This window comes from Coturnix japonica, chromosome 14, assembly GCF_054131305.1.
Source record: "Coturnix japonica strain WE chromosome 14, WE-NBRP24, whole genome shotgun sequence".
Taxonomy (NCBI): Eukaryota; Metazoa; Chordata; class Aves; order Galliformes; family Phasianidae; genus Coturnix; species Coturnix japonica.
The window spans coordinates 10,116,455-10,139,394 of NC_140676.1; the positions used below are offsets into that span (position 1 = coordinate 10,116,455).

Below are 22,940 nucleotides of genomic sequence, written 5' to 3' on the forward strand. Positions count from 1 at the left end.
ACAGTGCATATAATAGTGTAATATTGCAGGAAGGAAGATTTTTCTTAATAGTAAGGACACTAAAACTTGGGAATAGCCTCTTTAGTGAGACTGGAAAGTTCTTACTATTGGAAGTCCTGACCATAAACTTAGAGGAATGTCTGTCAGGGCTGATGTTAGTATCCTGCACATCCTTCAAAGGACACAGATGGACTGCAAGATGAATTAAGGTACCTTTTACCCTATTTATCTATAATTAAGGGATAACTGACGGATGCCATTATTCTATCAATTGGCATGAGATTTCCTAAAGCCCAAAGCTTTGTTTTTCTTATAGCTCTGCAGCTGTCAATAAAATCTTTTTCTTTCCCTTTACAGTTCTAACGTATTTCAAACTTGGAGGAAAATACATCCATTTCTTGCTTTCCATTGAACCATGGGTTCGATGCTCTAAATCTAACACTTTTTCTTGTTTTGCATTAACATAAAATACTTCAAGCTGTTCAGAGATTGAATTTAATCCTCCTTACAATAATCCAAATTCAAATCCTCATTTCAATTATCTCTATATTCTGTAGAATCCCTCAAATGATTCAGTGCTGAAGTATTATATGTGTTATAATTTAAAACTCAGAAGTTATGAATGGAAGCAGATTATATCTTATTAAAATGTTAATTCCAGTCCTTTGAGATAATTGTAACTACAAGCAATTGGTTAATGTGTCAGAAATAAATACTGTCAGAAATAATTGAACAAAAATAAGCATATGGACCTCATTCACTTCAGAAAAATGATAGGAAGGCAGAATTATAGGATCGATTTCCAGCTGCACAGGTACAGGTAAAGACCTTGTCTCCCAAAAAATAATTTTGCATACTTCTTTAAGTATCTATATTTCAAATTTCAAACTTAATTTTCACTTCTGTATTTAGATATTGAGCTGAAATTCTAAGGCTTGACAACACAATATGCGCAGTGCTGAGTGATGGAGTAATGCCATCCTGACATTAACTTACTGTGACTGTACAACCAACACAGTTACCAGATACACAGGGCTAGAAAACCCTTATTTGTCCAGCTCAACCCTAGGCAAACAGTGACCAACTAACAGAGCATTTGGTGAAGGAACTGAGATTGTCCCGAATTATCTCATGACAAGTAGAGCTGAAAACTGTAAAAGTGAATATGAAAAGATAAAAGTTATTCTTAACAGTATCCTAACCAAACAAAATAAGAAAGGGAGAAAAAGTAAGATATGAAAAAGATGAAGTGTATTACTCTGAAGATGAATTCAGCATCTACATACAGATTTACTGGAGACAGTTATATTCAACACGGCATCAAGTCCAGATCCATTTATTGTCATGAGCAGCTGCACCACAATCAATTATATTACTTGTGTGAGTAAGCAGAGAAGTTGGCCTTTACAGAGGTAACAACAATTTCCAATTATTGTTAAAGTAGAAGTACATAAATCAATCCTACAAGATACTTTGAATAACGATATATGTAGGTTTTCCTGCAAGTAATGCCTCCTATTAATTTCCACATGGAGTACAACAGATACAAAGAGAACAATAACACTTTAATAAAATAGTTCTCAGATAGAAAATGCTGTTTTTTCAACATGGTCACCACCATTTTTACCAGCCATGATCAAAAGCCTGCATGTCATACTCATACAAATCTGCATCAGCAGAGATGACCTGTTGCCACTGCCAAAACTCATCACCCACAGCCTCACTGTGCTCACTTCCCTGTTTGGTCTCCAAAGATGTTTGACACATGAATGTCAATGGATGCTGTTTTTTCCACTTAGAAGAATCCATTTCCAACCCTTTGCTTCATATGTATTTCCATGTCAGACACCATTCTGTCAGACTGCCTCTCTGCTGCCATCTGTCACACAACAACAACAGGTAATGGAATACTGGTGAGAAATTTCAGCCTCTGCTGCCACACCACCAATACGCAGCTCCACCATCCCAGGCCAACATAATAAAACAGGACACATTACTTCCAAAGAAGATCCCATATGGAGTACTCACTATCTAATTCCCATCAAATGATATTGCATATAGAGTGGTCTGAGGTACCATATCATCCCCTCTTGACAGTCTTTTACAAACAAACAAACAAATCAACAAGTCAGTGGTCAAAGCAAAATGCAAGTGCTAAAACACATTATTGTGATGCATCCCAGCACACTAGTAGGAGCAGCAAAACAATGAGCAAACACAGCATAATCCTGAGGAGTGAAAGGTTTAAAGCACAGTGTTTAGAAATCCACACAACAGAATAGCCCCTGAACTCTAGACTTATTTTAGCATATATTTTTCTTCAAAATCTTCACTTAAACAGAAAATGCACACAGTGCTGTGCCTTTTTCCACTGAAAGATAACCTTCAGAATGTAAATCAATGCTCTTTTGCCCTGGTAATCCAGTCTTGCAGAAAGCTGTCTCCAGCTAAACAATATCAGCAGAAAAAGGCATATTAAGCCTTCACTCTTCAGTAGGGTATTCACCCCAGTGAAGGGCTCACTTCAAATCCAGGCTGAGATAATTTTAAATGCTACGAGCTCAGCCAATCTAAGAAACATCTGACTGTCTGCCTCAGTTGTTATTTAAACTGAGAACACAATGAAATTGTAACGTTTTGGTAGACCTAATTATCAACACTTTAAAAAGGCATTAAATCGTTGAGCTACTTTTGCCCCTGAACAAGACAGTATTGGCATACTCCCTTGTATTATACCTTGCCTCTCACTGCAGAGGACATTGCAGGAGTGTTTCTGTGGAGGTCCGGAAGCACTCTGCATTGACCAAACGTATGTTGGAGGAGAACACAGCAAAGCAAAAGGTACATTCATATCCCATCATAACCTCTGGTTAAAAGCAAAATTGACAGAAAATGTACCATTCCTCAATTTACAATTACATGAGGTTACAAACATAACGGGAATATCTAGCAACTCAATCCATGGTTCTGTGGGATTCTGCATCATGGTACTCAGCTTAACAGCTGTAGAATTAACACCTCAACAAACGGTGTATCTTAAGAAAATGGAAACAGTTATGTATAAATAAATAAATATACATATATGTAACAAGCTCTGTAGCAGCAGTGAGGTTTTGTACTAGCTAGCAGCTTGTGAGGATGTTATTCGGAAAAAGAGTAAGGAGATCACATGCTTTCAAGGCCAACTGAACTGCTGCCATACTGCAAGATGCTTGAGCCCCATCCCAAGTATAGGAATTGCTGCTCCTACTCTGTTCTGTTTCCTCATAAGATGCAAAAGCCTGTTCCCTCCCACCCATAGTACGCTGCACAAGGCTCAAGGGTTTAATAACGGTTTCCTTTGAGCTTAACGTGATCAAGCCTTTATATAACTACCTCTCTTATTTATGTTTCAGGATTTGAAATGGGACACCTACAGTCAAACCCACACATTTTACAACCCCAGAAGCATCAAGGAAATCATCCGACTTCCTTGAAAGAAAACTGAAACAGTTCTCATTTTTAAAACTTCATATAAAACAAGTGAACTTTTCAAAATGACATTATTCAAAGAGAACACTGAATCCTAATACAGTGAGACAAGGATTCCTGAGGTCAGAAACATCAGCTTTACAGAAATGTCCTAAGGGATGCCTGAATGTATTATCTCAAGACCTTTAACCTCTCACTTAGGCCCTACTGCCCATCACTCCACTATCAATCCATTTCTAACATTTTACTTGGCTATGAACTTCTTGGAATGACAAGAGGATGATTCATAACATATAGTAAGGCTTCCAGGAAGCTTTTTCACTCAAGCTACAGGGTAAGTGAATCAGCCTTTTGCTTTCTCCCAGGAACTACTTATCTTCAATCTTTCAATTAAAGGTCAAAAAATGAAAGAAGACAGCTCAGTCATCTATTATCTTTTCCCCCCTTTCTTATTGTAAGCAGCTCTGTTCTTTACATAGCTGTGTCTTAACCAGTTTGAGATTGTTTTCATTGGTAGAAACACAAAAAAATTGTCTTGCAAATTTAAAGAACAAACGGAAAAATGTACAGAATTATGGCAATTCCTCTTGTGACTCTCTTGGACATTAGGTAGCTTAGATCCTCCTGACAGTAGCAAATCCAAAGCTTTTATCATAAATTATCAAATATTTTTTAGAACGTCAATTTGATAGACTTAAAGAGAAATATCTTTTCCACCTAGTTGGCCAGAAATGAAAATGCAGAAATGGGAAGTATGACTGCTCTTTGGCTTTGTTGTCTGAATTTCAGGGCAGAGGGGAGTTGGTTTCAGATTTTATCAGACACGCACATGTGAAAAGTAAGCAAGGATGTGGATTAGCATACTATGCCTATTTCATCATTGCCCTAAGGCCCTGTTGTATCAGCTCAGATGGAGCTCAGGTCGGTCACTGGGCAGACCTAACCCTCATTAAAGAATACACTTGGCACTGAAAGCCTCCATCAGGTCAAAGAAGTGGCTCCACTTGCCCCATGCCAAGCCCAGGCACAAGCTTAATACAAACACAGGATGATTCTGAGGAGGTCAGAGTCACGGGAGAGGAAAGCACGGGAACAAAAAATAAATGAAGGAAAAGCTGAAAAAAATGGTGCTCTGGTTAAACCAAAACAAAAAACTGTTCTGGCATTCATAAAAATGCTTTATCTTGTCCCCAACTGTATTTTTATTCCTCAGAAACTCTAATCATTGCTGAAATAGGAGACTGCTGAAATAAAAGTGCTGTAACACTACACTCCCTCAGTTAGCTCCTTGCAAGTGGGCAAAAGCTGGTTAAATCCCCAGTAGCTTTGGCTCTCTGCCCCAGACAGAGCTCATCATTGGTGAGGCTCTGTGAGAGAAGCAACGGGGAACCCCCACCTCTGTCAGTTTGTGCAGGCACCGTACATATTGCCTGGATAGGATGGATTACTGTGATATCTTAGGGGAACCACCCCCAGTCCCATCTCTGTGCTCACTAACATTGCGCTGCGGCCCAGATGTGCAGCCCCAGCAGGTGAGAGCCAGACCCCTTCCCCAGGAAGGAGTGTCTGGCAGAAAGGCTGGGGGCTAGTTCACATGGTGAACTACAGCGACAGACTCAGGAGAACTATGATTTACAGCAACATGATCAGCTTGTTTGACAGACGAGCCTATGAAGAATAGCAGGAACCAGCTGCTGAGCACTCAGTGCAGCCTGGCACGGCACCGAGCCCTGTGCAGGGGCTCAGCAGCATCCCTGCCGTTGTGTCTGCATGCCCAGCTGAGCTCACCGAGCACAGCCATGCTCAGTTCAAAGGTAATCTTGCATATCTGGTGAGGAAAAAATGATTAATGGTTAATTCTGAATTAAACTGTGAGCACAAGATTGAATTTCCTTCATGAATGACACTGTGTGTTAGTGTTAGTAGCTGTGTCACAAACCAGCTCTGTCTTGCTTGTTCATTACAAAGCCAATAATGGGACTAACAGAGCATGTGCACCAAGTGGTTGCTTTCTGCAGCTCCTGACTCGGGTTCAGCACAGCGTGCCCAGCTGACAATGGGAGTGCTCAGGCACAGGCTCTGGATTTGTCACCTGGCTACCCTTGCACACTGCTGTACCTCTTGATATAGATGAAACAGAGCTGCTGTTTGTTCCCTTTCGAAGTGGGAAATGTTCTTTTAAATCGGTAAATGATCCTTGGCACAGTTAAAGGAAAAAGTTTACAAAGAAAATGAGTCCTCTCCATGACCTGAAAAAAGCCACATTCCTCTGCACCAGCTCTTCACAGCACTTTGTGAGGGTGAAAAAGACCTGAGTGAGAAGCAGGGCCCTAGTGAACTCCCTGCAACCATAGCACAGATCCCCATCACCTTTCTAACATTTACAGACTTATTTTCTAGATGATTTAGAATCTAATCTTACACCTACCCTCAGCCATGTGTTCAAACCTATGCACTTATGGTTGTGTATGCATCATTGAGATTTTTGCATTCTGATATGTTTTTTAGGGGTACAGTGATTCATTTCCCATCACTTGTTTATCATTTCCCATCATATTTCTTGACCAAGTACAAGCAGTCAATGGAACTGCACATTTACATCACATATGCCTCTGGCTCCTCTCTTTATAAGAATGGCCTTCTTTGAATTGTGCAATTGAAAACAGAAGTTCAGATGACTGAACTTTTCAGAGCTCATAACAACTCCTGACTGATACCCATATGTCATGGAATAGGAATCAGAAGCAGCATTTTGGTCTACTGTTCTTATTTCTTCTACATGTTGTGAGGATAAAACAGAGGGATAAATTACAAAGATCATATTTATTGCAGTGGTACTGAATTGACCCCATGTCTTTCTGTGGTGCTTTCCAAGTGTGATTTGGCTTCATGCTAAAAGGAGTCACATCATCAGCACTTCATGGGGGCCTACATGGGGGCTGCAATGCAGTGGTTTCCTCTGTGCCCTACAATCAAAAACATGTATCTGCACCTTATTCGGCAAAATAAAGAAAAAATAAAATAAATATCAAATCAAAATCAATATTTGCTTGCAAATCTCTGCTCCAAGTCTAAGAAAGCCACCAAATATTTGTATTTGAAAGAGCTTCTAAGGATCAAAGAAGGTGTGGAATGAGGAGATGCAGCTCCAAAATAGCCTATCAAGTGCCCAAAATCTGAAGGCACAAGGCTCGTGAAGTGAAACGTGTTCATCTCCTCCCATTTGTAGCTTTCAAGCTGGCCTCACCTTGACAGTATTCTGAAGGCCATGTGTGACTGGGGATGTCAAGGAAATGAATGTAGGGAAGTTATCCTAAGGATGAATTATTTAACAGTTTCAGAGGAAATGAGTAAAAAGCTCAAAGATGCAATAATATAATCAGCAATTTCATAGCAGGTTGCCCAGAATCAGGCCCAGTTACAACAGTGTAAGAAATATAACTGAATTCAGACAGGAAAAAAACCAAAACAAAACAATAACAACCTAAAACAAAAGAGGGACCAGAGCTATGGCAGGATAAGCAATAAAGAGTGAAGAATCTTTTGCTGTCTTTCTGCAGTCAGCTTTTTAGTAATCTGCTTTTTAAAATACATTGAATATGCTGGCAGACATCCACACACTTTTATATATCACCCACAGAAGAGTCTACCAGTCTATCATTCTCAATAGGCATTGAAAGGCAGTAAATGTCTCCTTGTTGTGTTCTGAAAGTCTTCCAGGTCCAAGCTATCACTTACACTGAAGGTTATATGACATTTGAGGAATGGAACATTTCCAAAACAAACAAAACACTCAGAGAAAAAGTACAGGCTGCGGATACATCGGATACATCCTTAGTTGTAACAATGCTAAGAGGACTCTGAAAAGAGAACAAGGTGTTATTCAATTGCTGGATTATTACCATCATTTCAGGATAGGCATAAAATTACATCTGACCACAGGTCAGACACACCACTGTCTGGAGCAGAGTATAATTACACCAGCAGTTTTCTTCTTCCTAGCACAGCCCAAACAGACCCACCAGCTCCTGCGATCTTCCACATGGCTTTAATTTATCACATCTCCCTAAAACATTTTATTCTTTTTGATAATGAACACCAACAATAAAGACAGCAGCTTCAAAGTGAACTGTCAGTTCTTTTACCCTAATAGCTCATGCAGACACCATAGGCTTCCTGTCAACTTTCAGAGCTCTTAAACGTAGAAAAAAGTCAAGGTCGCTCAAGAGAGTCAATCTCTACTGACAGGGAAAGGACTAGCAGCACATTATAAGAGCGGTTTGTCATTGCAAAAACAACAACAACAACAACAACAACAACAACCACCAAACAAAAAAGCCTTCACGTTTTCTTGGAACTAAAAAGTTGACCATGTACTATTTAGATATTTAGATATTTAGATATTCTGCACATCACAGTCATTGAGCTTTCCCCTGAATGCATATTTATACAGCAGGTGGCATTGTTAGTGAATGAAGAACCACACAAATGTTGAGTGACTCACTTTCCCAAATATCAAGTTGAAACCCCTTTGATCAGATGTTTCCTGCTTTGCTATTTCATTTTGAGAACAAAGTAAGAACTACTTGTAGCAACATGAGCAAGCAAGGCTTTCACTGAGTTCTAATGAATTAGTGTTTTGCTAAGCAGCTTTGTATCTTGTTCTTGGCTAGTGTTAGATATGAATGGCAGTGACAACTTAATATACACTTTCCCAGATCCTGAACATTAGTGTAATTTGAAGGGCCAGAAAAATGATTTCTGGAAAATACAAAGAGAAAAATACCTTGTTCTGAGCATGGATTATAATATATATTTTTTTCTTTAAACACATAAAAAAGTAGATGCAGATCCTCAGTTGTTCTTAGTAACAGTGGGCATGAAACAGCCAAGGAAAGTGCCCTAAGACAGTTCTTTGACATTTCCTGTGATATAAGAGGCTGTTTGGGAAGTATACTCCCAGCCAGCTGTGCATCACCTGCATTCTGCCAGCCACAGGCAGGGAAGCTGCTGGGTGTTCAGGAGCACATGGTGCTCCAGGCAGCCCCACACCAGTGGTGCCCTACAGGACTCATTAGTTTGCTGCTTTCTGCAGCTCTTTCAATCGCGTCTCCCTCTGGTGATGTTGGAAGACTGGAAGAACATACATGTTAAACTCCTTCCCAGTCTTTGTGAGACACCCTGAGACTTTGACTTTCCACACATTACTTGTAAAACATCAGTGGCCTGTTTCTCCCGTTGCCCCTTTCGAAGAGGAAGTAATTCCATGGGCGAGAGAGAAATGCTGTGGCAGATGCGAAGGGCTGTGTCCAGATTTTTCTTTTCAACATACATTTGTCATTTTACACTTGTATTTCAACACTGCTTACCTGCTTTTGACTTTAATTAACTTCTGCTACTAACACTTCATATATTGCTCTGAGTTTGAGGGCACGATAGGCAAACATTACAATAGTTAAGCAGGTGAAAAATATCAACAATAAGCAGGGGATTTATTGTAATCAGTCAATATGCTCAGCCTTGCAACTGCTCAGTACTTTATGCTCCATAATTACATGGTTGCCACAGTGTAGCCATTCAACAGTGTTATAATTAGTGAGTAATTAACTGAAGAATTTGATGACATGCTGCAGAGCACAAAGCATGTGTGCTGTTGATAGCAAAAGAATTCATCACCTGTCTTCATAACAATTCTCTGAAGCCACCATGAAAACCCATTGTTTCTCATTTGTGATTTTCAGAACTTTCTGGGTGCTGTACAAAATCAGAGACATTTATAGATGATTGAGATCCTAGCACAGCAGTTAGGCACTATGCTGTTATTGAAATCGGCCATATCTAGTTGCTTCTGTAAATCTCAGCCTTACGTGTACACACGTATAAGGCTGTTTCAATACATCCATACACTCAGAGCTATATATCTCCCTCTATTGGTGTGTGTGTGAATATATATAAACATATATATGCTTATGCCTGCAGGATTATGTTAATATAGCTGAAACATAGTAAGCAATAAAATAAAATAGCTGATCTGTTAGAAAACAGTTGAGTTAAAGGCAACGTTCTTTTCTTTAAGATTTGCATATTAGTAATATTCATCAACATACCTAATGAAGTTACTGTAGCAGAAATGCAGAGCAGCACAGAAAGCTTGTGCAAGCTTCTGAGCCGGAGAGATGTGAAAAGGCACAGGGAGGTCCAGCTGATCCCTGGCAAGGAAGTGCAGGATGTACGTGGATAGTAGAGAAGGGCTGTAGTTTTCATGCCAGCTGAGGGGAAAAAAATCTGCATGAGAAAAGCTGAATGCCACCCTGAAAGCTGCTTTCCGTTTCTTGTGCCAACTGCTGGCCTCTGCATAGGACCAGTGACACATTTCACTTTGATATTTTCAATCCATTGTTTTTCTGAACATGTTTGTTTTCTTCCACAGATTTTTAGGTTATCCAAATATTCCAGACCATTTAAAGTCTCTTCCTTATCCTTTTGTTAGAAAAGCAGCACTGCTCGCTGTGTATGTCTGTACATAATCTCCAGTAATCTCTGCCAGCAGAGCGCTGGAACACCTCCCACTTGTGTTTTCTTTTAAGAGAATTATTTTACATTTTTTGGTTGTGGTGCCCAAAACATTTAGTCACACATATACTGGAAAGTAAGACAACCCTTATGGAGTGACTGTGTCAGCTTGAATTTGACAGAGTAAGGCAATGCGAGCTATTTGCTCTCCTGAACCGAATAACTGAATAAATAAATAAATAAATTCATCAGAAAGCCATCAAACATTGCAAAGCAATTACAGATGTAAACACAACAGCCTATAATTTCCCAGTGAATGTCAGGTTGGAACAGCGTAGGTGGTGCTAAAAACCTACCTGTGACTTTCTAATTAAGCCCTCGTTACTCCAGCCTCAATTTTGGATTAGCCAGGAGTTCCTAAAATTTACTGCCATATGAAGGGAATGTGATCCAGTGCAATACCATCTCATCAGCTGTTTCACAGGCTGATTTAGAAAGCCCTGGTAGATGATTTTAAAGCACACTTGGTTTGGTGGCCTGCTGACTTCAGGAGATGTAACTTTCCTACTTTCACCTTTTTAGAATCCAGATTTTGAAATTAAAATGACAAATTAAATGTTGGTATTCTGAAAAATTTACTCTGCAGTCCATAAAGCTCCAGCCATCGCTGTGGCCCTGGTGCAGCCTTCAGGGCAGGTTGGACACTCTGTGCCAGTCTAAGGGGCTGGCATGCCTCCTGCAGCAGCTGGCATTTTGAGTTGCTTTCTGCCACATGGTATGGCCAGTGCCCCCTGACCAGATGTGCTGCCCACGTAAACCTAAAGTGCACCTGCCTCTGCCTTGGGCTCAATGATTGGATGCATAGAAAAATTACACTGAGCCCTCTGTTACCAGAGGTGGGAATACAGGAGGAAAAAATAATCATGTTTCTTACATTTAGGAAGCAAAAGAGCCTGCTGTGTGTGAGGGATATCAGCAGGGCAGTGTGATAAGCAGATGCCTGTGTTTATTTGCAAAGCAGATTCCTCAGGAAGCCAGGCTGCCCTTGTGCTGCCCGGCACCACACCTCAGCCTCACCTTCCTGATAACAAGCAGTGAGAGAGATTGCAGCCTTGTTCTCACTCTCCTTTTACAACCTACTCTTTGCTGTGATTGCCAAGAGGAGGACCTGTCTGGTAGTACTTAACAGGATTTCCTGTCAGCTTTTCATATCCGTTAGATACCAGAATAAGACTGAAACTCTCCTGCAAGCCATCACACAGAAATAACTGGTCAGCATTAAACCCAAGTGAGTCAGATTTTCACCAGCGACCCATGAACAAAAACCCTCAGCCATACAGCCCCCTTCTGCCTCCACCTGCAGGAGATGGAGGAAGGCTGTTTTACACTTGTTGTTAGTGGTGATCTAACAACCTCCAGCAACCACACTGAGGACGGGCCCCTGCCTGAAATGTGCACACAAATTGAGATGCATTCCTCCCAGCATGTCAGATTTATCATGGCTTCTCCACAAAGTGACTGTCATGTGCTTGCAGGCTTTTTGGCTGAGTATGAAGCTGACCTTAATTGTTTATAGGTGTTTCCAGATTAGGGGGGAAAAGTGCTGCCCAGACGATTCTATTAGCAAGCTAATCAAAAAGGAACACAGGGTCTGATGGCACTGGCGCTCAGCAAGCAAGGAGCACTTGGCCATACCTAATGCTTCACTGAGGGGGGCAGGGTGTATAAACCCAGCAGTACATCAATAGCAGGTGAATCAATTGATACAGAAATTAGATGTCATGTACAGCAACTTGGCCTTTATTGCTTTTCCAATATAGCTCATCTTTTCCTCTCTTCATTACCATTAAATAATACTTGGGATGTAGAGCTCTTTTGCAGTTTCTCTATTTAAAAGGTGGACTTTTATTGCACAGATATATATATTTCTTTTGTTCTTGACAAGAGTTGAGAACATCTATTTGCGTTTATTACTTTGGGTAATAAAGCATTTAGGGAAACAAACGCAGAAGACACTGCTTTAATCAAAACTGATAGCACTGAAATCTTCAGGCAACAGCAGTAGGATGCTGACAGAACTCCAAGTCTTTCAGCAGCTCTGTGCATCCAGACCAAGTAGCATTGGCTACAGAAAACAATGAGGCATTTCTGAAAGGTTTCTGACATGGAATTGACAACATGTGTGTGTCTTGTTTTTACTTAAGCAAATGTTCCCTGATTTCAAATGGAACACGTGTTTGTATACACATGTCTGCGGGACAAGGGGGACTTTTTCACTGCCCTCAGGCAGACTGGAAATGCTGACCTTTCTGCCAAACAAGGGTAAGAGCTGCAGTGAGCTCAGGCACTGTGCCTTGTCTTTGTCTCCAGTAGGTGGACAGCTGTCCTGTAAGTGCAGGTTTTCTGTCCCAAATACATCATTTCATCATATAGTTGGTCTTTAGTATAAAGTTGACTTTGACAGTCTAAATGTCAGATACACACTACACTGTCTGCTTTTTCAAAACAAAATAAAACAAAAACCACACCCGTTGAGTAGTTTAACATCCTTAAGATCCTTAAGTCAACCAAGCCTAATTTCTGTGATGGTACCTACATAGACTATAACTTCTGTTTACTGTGTTGTGAACCCAGGGAGTGTTAAAGCTCAAAGTGCTCAGAGATTAGAATAATCTTAAAAAGAGTATTCTCACTTCTAAGCATTATTATTGAAAAAAACAATGTATTTCCCTCAGGGACACACAGTTGAAGTGCAGGGAGGAAGCTGGAGGAAGTCTTGCCACAAGCCAGGCACCAACATCCTGTGCCATGTCCTATTTTCAGCTACTGTGTCTCTGAGAAAAGAATATGGGCATATACAACATCTCGTCTGGGTACCTGGGTTTGTCAGAAGATAAGAGATGGCACCCAGCTCATCATTTCCTATTCCCAGTTGTTTAGGTAACAATTCTCCACAAAATTTGCCTTCCCCGTGTGAAAGGAATTGGGAAAGAATAAGCAGGCATCAGCTGAAAGTCATTATATCTTCAAGATCTTCTCTGTGGATTCACACAAATAGTGTTCTCTGTCCTAAACAAAAGCATTAGGGCAATTACATTTCTGTGACAAAGCTCACAGCATGCCCATGGAGGGATCTGACACAAGTCCAGCTAGTGGGCCTTGTAGAACAGTGCAACTTTAGATCTTTGTAATCCCATTATGGAAATGACAAGGGAAAACAACCCTACCTCAGCCTAAGTCAATGTCAGTGTCAATTTCTAGTGACAGCTTTTCAGTAAAATCATCTTTTCTAGGACTGGCAAGAAAAGAAGAACTACAGGACATTGATGCATCCTCCAAAGAAAGAGTCTACAGAGACAATTGGTATGTACTGTACTAATTTTACCACTTACAGGGAAATCTGAGCTGTAACCAAAAGATTTTCAAGGGCTAAAGATACATAAACACAACTGAAAATTTCAATATAAGAGGTGATTTGTGAAACTTACTGAAGCTCAACTCATGTAATTTGCACAGGATCTATTCATTTCTCCTTTTTATGTGAATTTATTCTTTGGTTGTAAATTCACCTACAAGGCCATATGAAGAACAGGGCAATGTGCTGTACAGTAAAGATGAATAAGACATGGATAAAATTGCACTCGAATGTATTAGATCTTACCCCAAACCTATTAAATGTTTAACATATCCTTGAACCTGTCTATAAAACAATATTAATTTCTCCCTGTTTTTCAGGAAAAGACTTAAGGGCACACTGAATGAAGACAGTGAAACCTGTGGATTCTCTTCTAAGAATTTCAGCATCAGACTTCAAAATCTCTCTCTCTTTTTTTTTTTTTTTTTTTTTTTTGGTAAAAAATTCCTTTTAGAGAAATGCAACATCATATACAGAAAATAAACCAAATACCTGCTGAAAACACCAGGAACCATTTATCCTGATTCTTTTGACTAGCTTGCATGCAGCAAAATAAATCAGGCAGATGTCCCACCCATGACAACCAGGAAAGGACATTTTTCGAACTGTATGAGCAGCTCAAATGAGTTTCAAGCTGGTGAGGGAAAAAGTGTGTGTAAAATCCTATTAGAAAATAATGGGATTTGTGTGCCTACTGTACTTCAAAAGACGAAAGCTCCCGTACTTCATTTCTTTACCAGTCGTTTTATCTTAAGCAATCTCTGAACCCTTTCTAATGCTCTGATGGGTGGGCTGATCTCATTTAGTCATATTAGCTGAGCACTGACAGTGCTGGCAGCTCAGACTGTGCACTTCCTCTGCATATTTGAAAATTTTCCCCCTTTCTCACTTTGTAAAGTTGTAAAACACATTTATTTCAGCTTAAGACCATTATTTCCTTTCTTTTCAAAAGCTATGCAGCCTGGTGAGATTCATTTCTCCCTCCCCACACCCCAAAAACATCATCATTTTTCTTTTGTTTTTGTTTGATCTAAAGGAAAATCTACACATTCACACGAGCAAACTGCACCCTCAGCGCTCAGCCAGCTACATAAATCTACAATGTCTCATAGTATAATTATGTGCCACACGTCCTCTATATGATGATATAGTAAAAGGCAGACAGTTTTGTAACTCATCAAAAAATGGCATCAATGTTAATTAGGATTAGTATATTAAGCCATGACCTGGCATACTCTCTGATTCAATGAACACACCGATGTTACCACTCCTAAGATTGCTCTCACACCATAGCAGATCTTCTGAGAAAATTGTCCTGAGATCAGCAAGCAATCATGTTTCTGCTGCCTCAGCACCAGTTGCAGAAGTACGAGTTTTGAAATGAGAACAGGGAGAAGTAAATCTAAGACTGCTGTTCTACCTCTAAGGGCAGTGTACCTTACATTTTGCAGGAAGATCTGCCTTTAAAGAGCACTTAATAGATCAATGAGAAACAGTAATTTCTTACTGCTCTTAGCAATTATCTCTGGTCAGTATCAGTGTCAAAGGTATACTTCTACATTCAGTATCCATAAAAGACACATAGAAGCCACCATAAGGTTACCCAGAACAGAAAAGGAAGCAGTCAACCTTCTAAGAAATGAAATTTCACTACTATTCATTTCTTGTAGATATTCTATTTCCATAGCTTCAATTCTTGAAGGACATTAGGATTAACAGCATCACTTGGGGCAAAGACACTTCCATACAAATGACACCATGGTAATGCCCACAACACAACACTGGGGATTATCACTGATCTGGGAATGGCTCTATGCTTTCCATCATAATACCAAGGTAATTTGTAACAGAAAAACCAAAGTACTGTGTACTGCTATCATACGTTCCTATGCCAGTAGGGTATTTCACGTCTAGGAGTATGTTAAACATAGTATCCTGCTTCTCCACTGCCTGTGACACATATTATGTGTCACATACCTACTGGAAAGTTTAGTCTGATTCTTCCTATTTTTTTCTTCACAGGCTACAATTAGACACTGTACATATATTCTGCTCAAAAGACTATGGTTTGTGTGCAAGGAATAATTAAAAAAAAAAAAAAAAAAGATGTTTTGCTTCCTGTTACAGTCTGGAGAACTGTCTGGAAGGGATGACAGTGAACCTCAATGAAGTGCAGTTAAGAATATTTGCCTTTGGAAGTCCTTCTGGAGCAGAGATCAGGCTAGGTGGTAAAAAGGAAATCAGAAACCGGTATGTAAGAAAGCTGGAACGTGAGAAAAGACTATGAACACCACTGAGAAATGCAGAGGGGTTTGGGGGACACAGCACCAAATGTGCCCTGGAAAGCAATTGTTAGAACAAAACTACCCTAGGGATCTAGAGTTCTGCAAATGTCTATTCAAAGGACACAGCAGAATTTTTGTAACCCAGGGAGAAAATGAAAGCTGATAGAATGAAAACCAAAGCTGGAGGAATCAGGTCACCCTTTTGTCCTTAGCAAGGATAAGTTTGTCTGCAAACCTTTTATTCAGTTTTTCTCACCAACTGCATCTGAGCTTTTCCTGTTTAAAGAATTCTCCTGTTGCCATGTTTTACTTTGGTGTTCTAATAAAATGCAGTTGTAAGCGCTGAAGATCATTTTGGATATTCCCACTTCCAAGAAACAGCCAGAAAGGACCACCACTGTGCTCAGGCCATGTGGGCGCTTGTCAGAACTGGCATGGTTTATTCTGTGCTCTGCACAAGCTGAGAAGAAGTGAAGGAGATGCAGATGGAGACCACGTGGGTGCGTCTGCGCTTGGCTCACTCCAAAGCACTCATTTTGAACACCTCAGCTCTCAAGCTCTGTTACTAAAGGAAATTTGCTTGAATTACTTTATGTTGCTTCAACCCTTTTGAGGCCTAATCCAGCGCCCACTGAGATGAGATAATTCCCATTGATTTCAATGGGCTGTGAATTACATCCTTTATTTCCTTTTTAAATCTCTTTTTATGTTCTTCTCTTCTTTATCGCAAGGCTCAAACCTGCATTTTCCCCCAAATCACAAATCTTGCTGCCCATGCACATCCCTCAATTGGATCATACTTGCTCTGAAAAGCAGTGCCAGCTGCTCAGGACTCACAGCCAGCCTTCATCACTCCTCCCGCACTTTCTGCTTCATTAATAAAAACTGACATTTTGCATTTCGATTGTAACATACCTAACCAGATATTTATTATATACACAGAATACCAAATATAGCGTTCTCTTTCTCCTGCTCTACAGCGTGGGCTTTTCTGCCGATAAGACATTTTATTATTCTTTCCAAACTCAAATGTGCTGAACCTTTTTTCAGGTCCTCTCAAGCATGCTAATTGCAAGTGGGCTTTATTAGTGCTCACAATTGAATTCTCAGGAAACATCAGTAGATGTCATGATCAGTAATGTGGGATCAATGCCTGACCTTTTACCTCTAAATTTGATTACGCAGTATACAGCTGAACAAAAAGAACAACAATAAAAAATCCTCCAAACAAACAGCGAAACCCAATAAACCAACAAACCAAAAATGAAACAAACAGACAAGCAAAGACTTCCCAAAACCAACCCCACAAAGGTCCATGTAACAACACAGAGGCAATTCTCTTCTATATTTGGTGGTTCTGATGCTCTACATTCCCATATCCATGTTGTTTTGATTACCAGGTTTCTGGTAATCATGCCCAGATCCAGCAAACTACATGCCCAGACTTCTACTGCAGCAATAAAATGTGCATAGAATATACAGTCTAGGGAAAAAAAAAAAAGTATCAGAACTGCAAAAACTGACCTCACATTTAGCAAACATTGATGTCAGCACAGATCCATGCCCATCCCAAGTCTTGCTCAGTCTTTTAGGGGCACAGTTCAGTGGATCATGACTGGGGGCTGCAAGAAAACCAACAGGAGGAAGGTCTGAGCCATTTTGTTGAACCTGGCAATATCTCCACAAGCGCTGAGAATCAGAAACTACTGAAAGCTCTTCAGAGGCTTCTCAGATTTGACCAGGGTAAATGTGGCTGCTTCTGTGTGGGCTGGCTCCTGGCATGGGACAATGCTAAGGCAGAGACAGCAAAGCTCCTGATGGGTCCTAATGCTCTGCCAATATGAATGGGCATGGGAAAAGGGGCATTATGTAAATTCATGCTCTTTGTCTTAAGCAAAATATAGCTTTTGACAGAGGTCAGCATGGCCTTACAATGGGAAGTTCACCTCTGTGTATTTTTCTGAGTGCTAGAGTTATTTCACAGTAAAACCTTAAGTTTGGCTTAGTTTCAACCCAAACCAAAGACTGTGGCGTAGTTTTCAGGTCCACTCAAACCAACAAATAAACTTGGGTGTGAGTAAAATTTGGCTGAAAGCTCTGGGTTTTGTTTCTTACACAGACACAGCACCACTCCCACCACTCCACAGGTGCCAGTCCTTAATTGCACATCCCCAATAGCCTAATCACTTCAAGTCACTCTACAGCACTGAGCTGCCAAAGAAAACCTTTTCTGAACAGCACTCTTGTCTTTCTGCACAAGTAGCAAACTTTGCAAAATCCCAAAGACCCTGAAGTCCACAATATTGTAAAAATCTCAAAATGTTAGCAAAGCTTCCCAGGCAAAGAAAAAACAGTTTTCAAAATAGGATTCATGATCCCAGATGAATTCAGTGCCATTTAAAGAAAGAAAAGAAAACAAACCTACACACTATTTTTCAACTACAGTAAAAATGAACTAAGTCTGCTACAAGATTTGCACTTAACCTCCAGGGTTCAGTACACAGGGCCCTGCAGCACTCCAGTGGCATGAAAGTGTCCCAGGATAGTCACCCAGATCTCATCACACATTTGCGCTCACCTACAGGAGATCTCAAGTTCAGAGACTGCCACATTTATTTACTTCCCTGCCTGTCAAATTGATGCGAGTCTCCTTCTTCTGCCTTTCAATTGCTGTCATCTGAGCACACTGAATCAATTTCAACAAGTAAACTGCATTATGTACCTAGCTACACTCCACTTTTGTTTTCTCCAGATTTCTAAGTCCATACACCATATTTAAGTAATAATATACACCAGGCATTGGTGAATGAGTGATTACTGTACTCTTCAGGTACTGTTATGTAGTATGAAATTGAAGGCCAGAATATTCTGCCACCTGAAAGATGCAGTAATCCTGTAGAAATGCACAGAGGGGGATGTCCTCTATAACAGAATTCAGGTTCATAAACACAAGAAGCCAGGAACACTGGATAATAGCGTAATGTCCCTGTGAGCCAGTCAGAAATCACAGTATCACAGTCTGGTGCGGGTTGGAAGGGACCTTAGAGATCATCGAATCCAACCCCTGGGATTCGAGCCTCCTGTGTAGCAGAACGGCACTTCTACCACTTGTGCCACAGGGGGGATTTGAACCCGGGTCTCCAGTGTTGCAAGCGGTATTCCTACCACTGCGCCACTGGAGGCGCCCTCTTAAACTTTTCAAACAAATTAGCAGGATTATGAGATCTGGATTTTTATATAAAGTTTATCAGAATCACTTGGACTATTTTACCTACATAAGATGATGCAGTCACACATTACCACAATTGCAGAAAGATACTCAAACCATTCTGGAATAGAAGGAAACTGGTAACAGGAACAAAGAATACAATGTCTTTTCAAAGACTGTCCAGCTTCTCGAATAAGATACTGATGATGAGGAAATAACACATTAGACTCCTTTCCTTCTCCACTCAGCACTGTTTTCAAACAACAGTGGACACGCAGAGACGCCATCAGCTTTAGACTGTTTCCCATTTGGCTTGGCATCAGAGGTGCTTGCTGCTTTCAGTGCAGCCCCAGCCTCTTAGCAAGCAACTCAGGCCTCTTGGCAGGCAGCTACTTACAACAGCTTTAATGGTCTACTGCATCATACAAAGCAAATTAAAGAAATAGCTCCTCCCATTTTGACTTTAAACACCAAAGGTGGTCCCTGTATGCAACTCCACCATTGAAAGGACAGTCAAATTACTAAGTGTTTATTTTTTTATAATAAGTAGATGATATGAAATAGGATGACATAGTCTTAAGGAACCTGCATAAACACAATTAACTCATTAATCCAGGTATCTTCTAATCAAACAGAATGCTGCAAAAGAATAGCTCATTTATTCAGTTGACTGATCAACCACTATGTAGACATACAGACACTATTGCAGCATGAGGATATTCTGTTGCTGCACTGAGAGCTCAGCCCCAACCTACAGGTGTCCCATGAAGCCAGGATGCACTTATGGCATCAGGGTTTTTGGGCTGCCTACTTTAGAGACGTGTCCAAAGGGTGCTTCTGCTTGTTTTAGCAGCTGAGCCAGACTGATTCTGTTTAATTTAATGGAATTCAACATCAGAGAGTAGAGTTTACACCAGTAAACAATTTTGAAAGTTGAGGCACATTTTACCATTTTAACTTCATTTCTTTTAATGATCTTTTCATTAGTGGAAGACAAAGATCCTGTATCTCTTCTCATGCTAAATTTCCACTTTGTTTCCCAGCTTATCTTTAGCTCCTGCCAATACGTATAGGCTGAACAGATGCTATTTTTCCTAAATCCAAATTAGTACAGACAGTAATACAAGCACCTTGTCCTCATTCCCTTTCTCCCCAAAGATTACTAATAAAGAGTCAATTGCTTGGCCACTGATTGTACCACGTGCTCTAATTACTTGTTTAAATGATGGCAAACACATTAAATGAGTATTAAACAGTATTCCAATCAGAGCTTTTTGAAGAGAGAAGGACAAGCATCGGAGGCATTTATTAATCATTAAACTAATCCTAAAATTAGCATGACTTTTGAGAATTTTCATTTCGCAGAAACACCACCCTGAGTGAAAATAAAATCTCACAACAGCTTTCAGAGCAAAGAGCTCTAAACAGGTCAGTTCACGTTCCCTACCGCCCAGGAGACTTCTACGGGGAATGCTAATGTAATGAACCAACAAAACCACAGATCTGCCTGTTCTGCAAGCTCACACACAGCACACATCCAAGTACCAAAATGTGCTTTGGTTTGAAAGGCTGTAGTGAAATACACATATCACACAGCTTGCCTACATCAGACACACAGATTAGAGGATTAGAGCCTCAACCCAAATAGCAACAAAAAACAGCCCCAGCAGCACAGGCATGTTTGCACAGTGACCCCTGGCACATGGGCATAGCCAGTGTGCCAGCATGGGAGTTGCCCTCCACAAAGGGGACATAAGTGGACATATCAACAACATCTGCCTGCAACATTGTGGCCCAACAGAAGACATTACTTTCAGAACAGCCCTCACTATTTATCTTTTAAGAGAATACAACATATGTAATGATATACACTTTTAGTTATCAGTTTCCAACACAACAAAGTGCATACGGATTGTTAGAATCCTCACAGCACATGTACAAATTACTACCTGGTGTCAGTCATCTGTCAGCTTAGTAGGCATTGCTTTCTTGTGGACAGAAAGTCTCTGGAATTCTGTGGAACACATGTGTTCCTTCTGTTATTCTGGGGTAGTGGAGGTAGAATTGGGTGATTGCTTTTTCCTGATGCTTCTTAACACTTCAAATCAAACTGCAATCAGAATAATGAAGTGTCACTGGTTGAAACCAAAGCTGTTCTACATATTGTCAAAGATTGTTCACACTAATCAACAAATAATGGCATTGCTTCCTCCTCCATGCTAAATAAAATTCCCCTGGTTTTGGAACACAATTACTACTAATAACCATAGAACACTCAATGAGTTTAGGGAGACCATTTCAGTGACTGCCTGGAGACTTATTTTAAGATGAGCTGGGGAAGATAGATCTACCAGATGGAGATTATTCTTTAGTAATTAACTGGATTCTGTTCCTGTGGGTTTAGGGTATTTTCCAGTATCATGAAGTATTTTCCTTCTAATGATGCACCTGCATTAGAATGGTACTTTTTAAGCTTATGAAGAGTAGCTTAAATGTTTTAAAACTTTAATAAATTCACTACATTAACAACCATTCTTTAGTCTCAGAAAGAAAACACAGGAAATGATACTCAATAAACAATCTGATTAAAAGATTAAAGGAGGGATGATGAATACAAATTTATTTTCTAACAAAAACACACTCTCAAGTGAGTCATACCTCATGACTATTAATACAATTGTTTAAAAACCAAGCCAGCACAAATGCTGAAAATACTTTGTGCTCTCCAAGTCAGGAACTAAACCACTTTGAAGGCTGTAAAAATTACTTGCTTATTGAGCTAAATTTCACCCAGATGCAGCAACATTTTTCTACTCAGATGACAAGTGAGAAGGCATAATTGTTACAACACAAATGTTGCATGACTTATTTTTGAAAACACTAATAAGAAGGAGAGGAGTGCGGGGAGGAAAAAAGAGCAAGATCTTAAGGAGCAAGTGAAAGTCTCAAGGTCAAATAAATCTATACTACATTAAAAGTAAAGGGAAGGAGGAAGATTCCAATCTCAATTACAGACAAAATTAATGATTTGACTGACAATTATGTTCTTGACTGGGACATCTAAGGGCACAGTTTTATCGCCTTGTCAAATATATTTGAACCAGACTTCTTAAAAAAAAAGAAAAATTCAGCCAACAACAAAAGAGAAACTCACACAAGTCCAGTTCATTATAGTGCATCTCAGTAGTATCCTGATTTATAAGACCGAAACCACATCACACAACATATATTTGAGAGGAGATGGATGAAATATTTCAGTACAGATAAGACCTATACCTAACCAAGTAGAAAACACTGTCCCAGATCCTTCAATCCAATTATATTTGATGGGTCCCTTACAATACTGCAGATCACCATCATTGCACAAGGTACCTTCAAAACACAACCTGGAATGCATATTTTTCCTCAAAATAAGATGAACAAAACCTATATATTTTATGCAACTGCATTTCTTTCTTGATGCATGAGGTTGAAACCGAGTTATTTCAGGCTACATTGCAACATAACAAGGGCAGTGGCAGAGAAAAACTCTAAAACACCTGATTAAGCCTATTCCTTTTTAGCAAAATAATTAAAATTGTGCTTAACTTGAAGCATTTTGCTGAACACAGGGTTTTGCTGAATCAGACCTTTCCCAGATGCAAACTTTTCAACTGCCGCAACTGCAATCCTCCAGACTTCTGTAGGCTTATCTGAAGTGAAACTGAACTGAATTCCTTCCAAGTTTTGCCCATTACTGTTTCTTAATGTTTTTAAGTTGTGCCAGTGACTCCTGGGATCCAGATTTGGAATGCATTTTGAATATTTTAAAACACAAATTTCCCCTTAAAGGAAACAGATGTATGCATGTATTCACTTGAGTTCTTCATAATTTGAAACAGTATCATTCTAAACCAATTTTACTACATATAGATGAACGTTTAAAATAATTATTTTTTTTTTATCTTGGCAAACTGCTGCTTTTATTATACTTGTCCTTTAATTCTAGAAATCTTCTTGCATAGAATTCTGTTTTCTTGAAGTGAATAATTATTTCTACTCTGCCATC

At 39.8% G+C, this 22,940-nt stretch overlaps 1 protein-coding gene across 1 annotated transcript in view; it reads right to left on the minus strand.

The window, feature by feature from the left end:
* The window catches only part of SEMA6D (semaphorin 6D), a 488,676-nt gene that overhangs the window by 264,475 nt on the left and 201,261 nt on the right, over window positions 1-22,940 (minus strand). The window contains exon 6 of the mRNA XM_085515489.1: window positions 9,579-9,740. The gene's annotated coding sequence lies outside the window, so the exon portion shown is untranslated. The remainder of the gene's footprint in view (window positions 1-9,578; window positions 9,741-22,940) is intronic.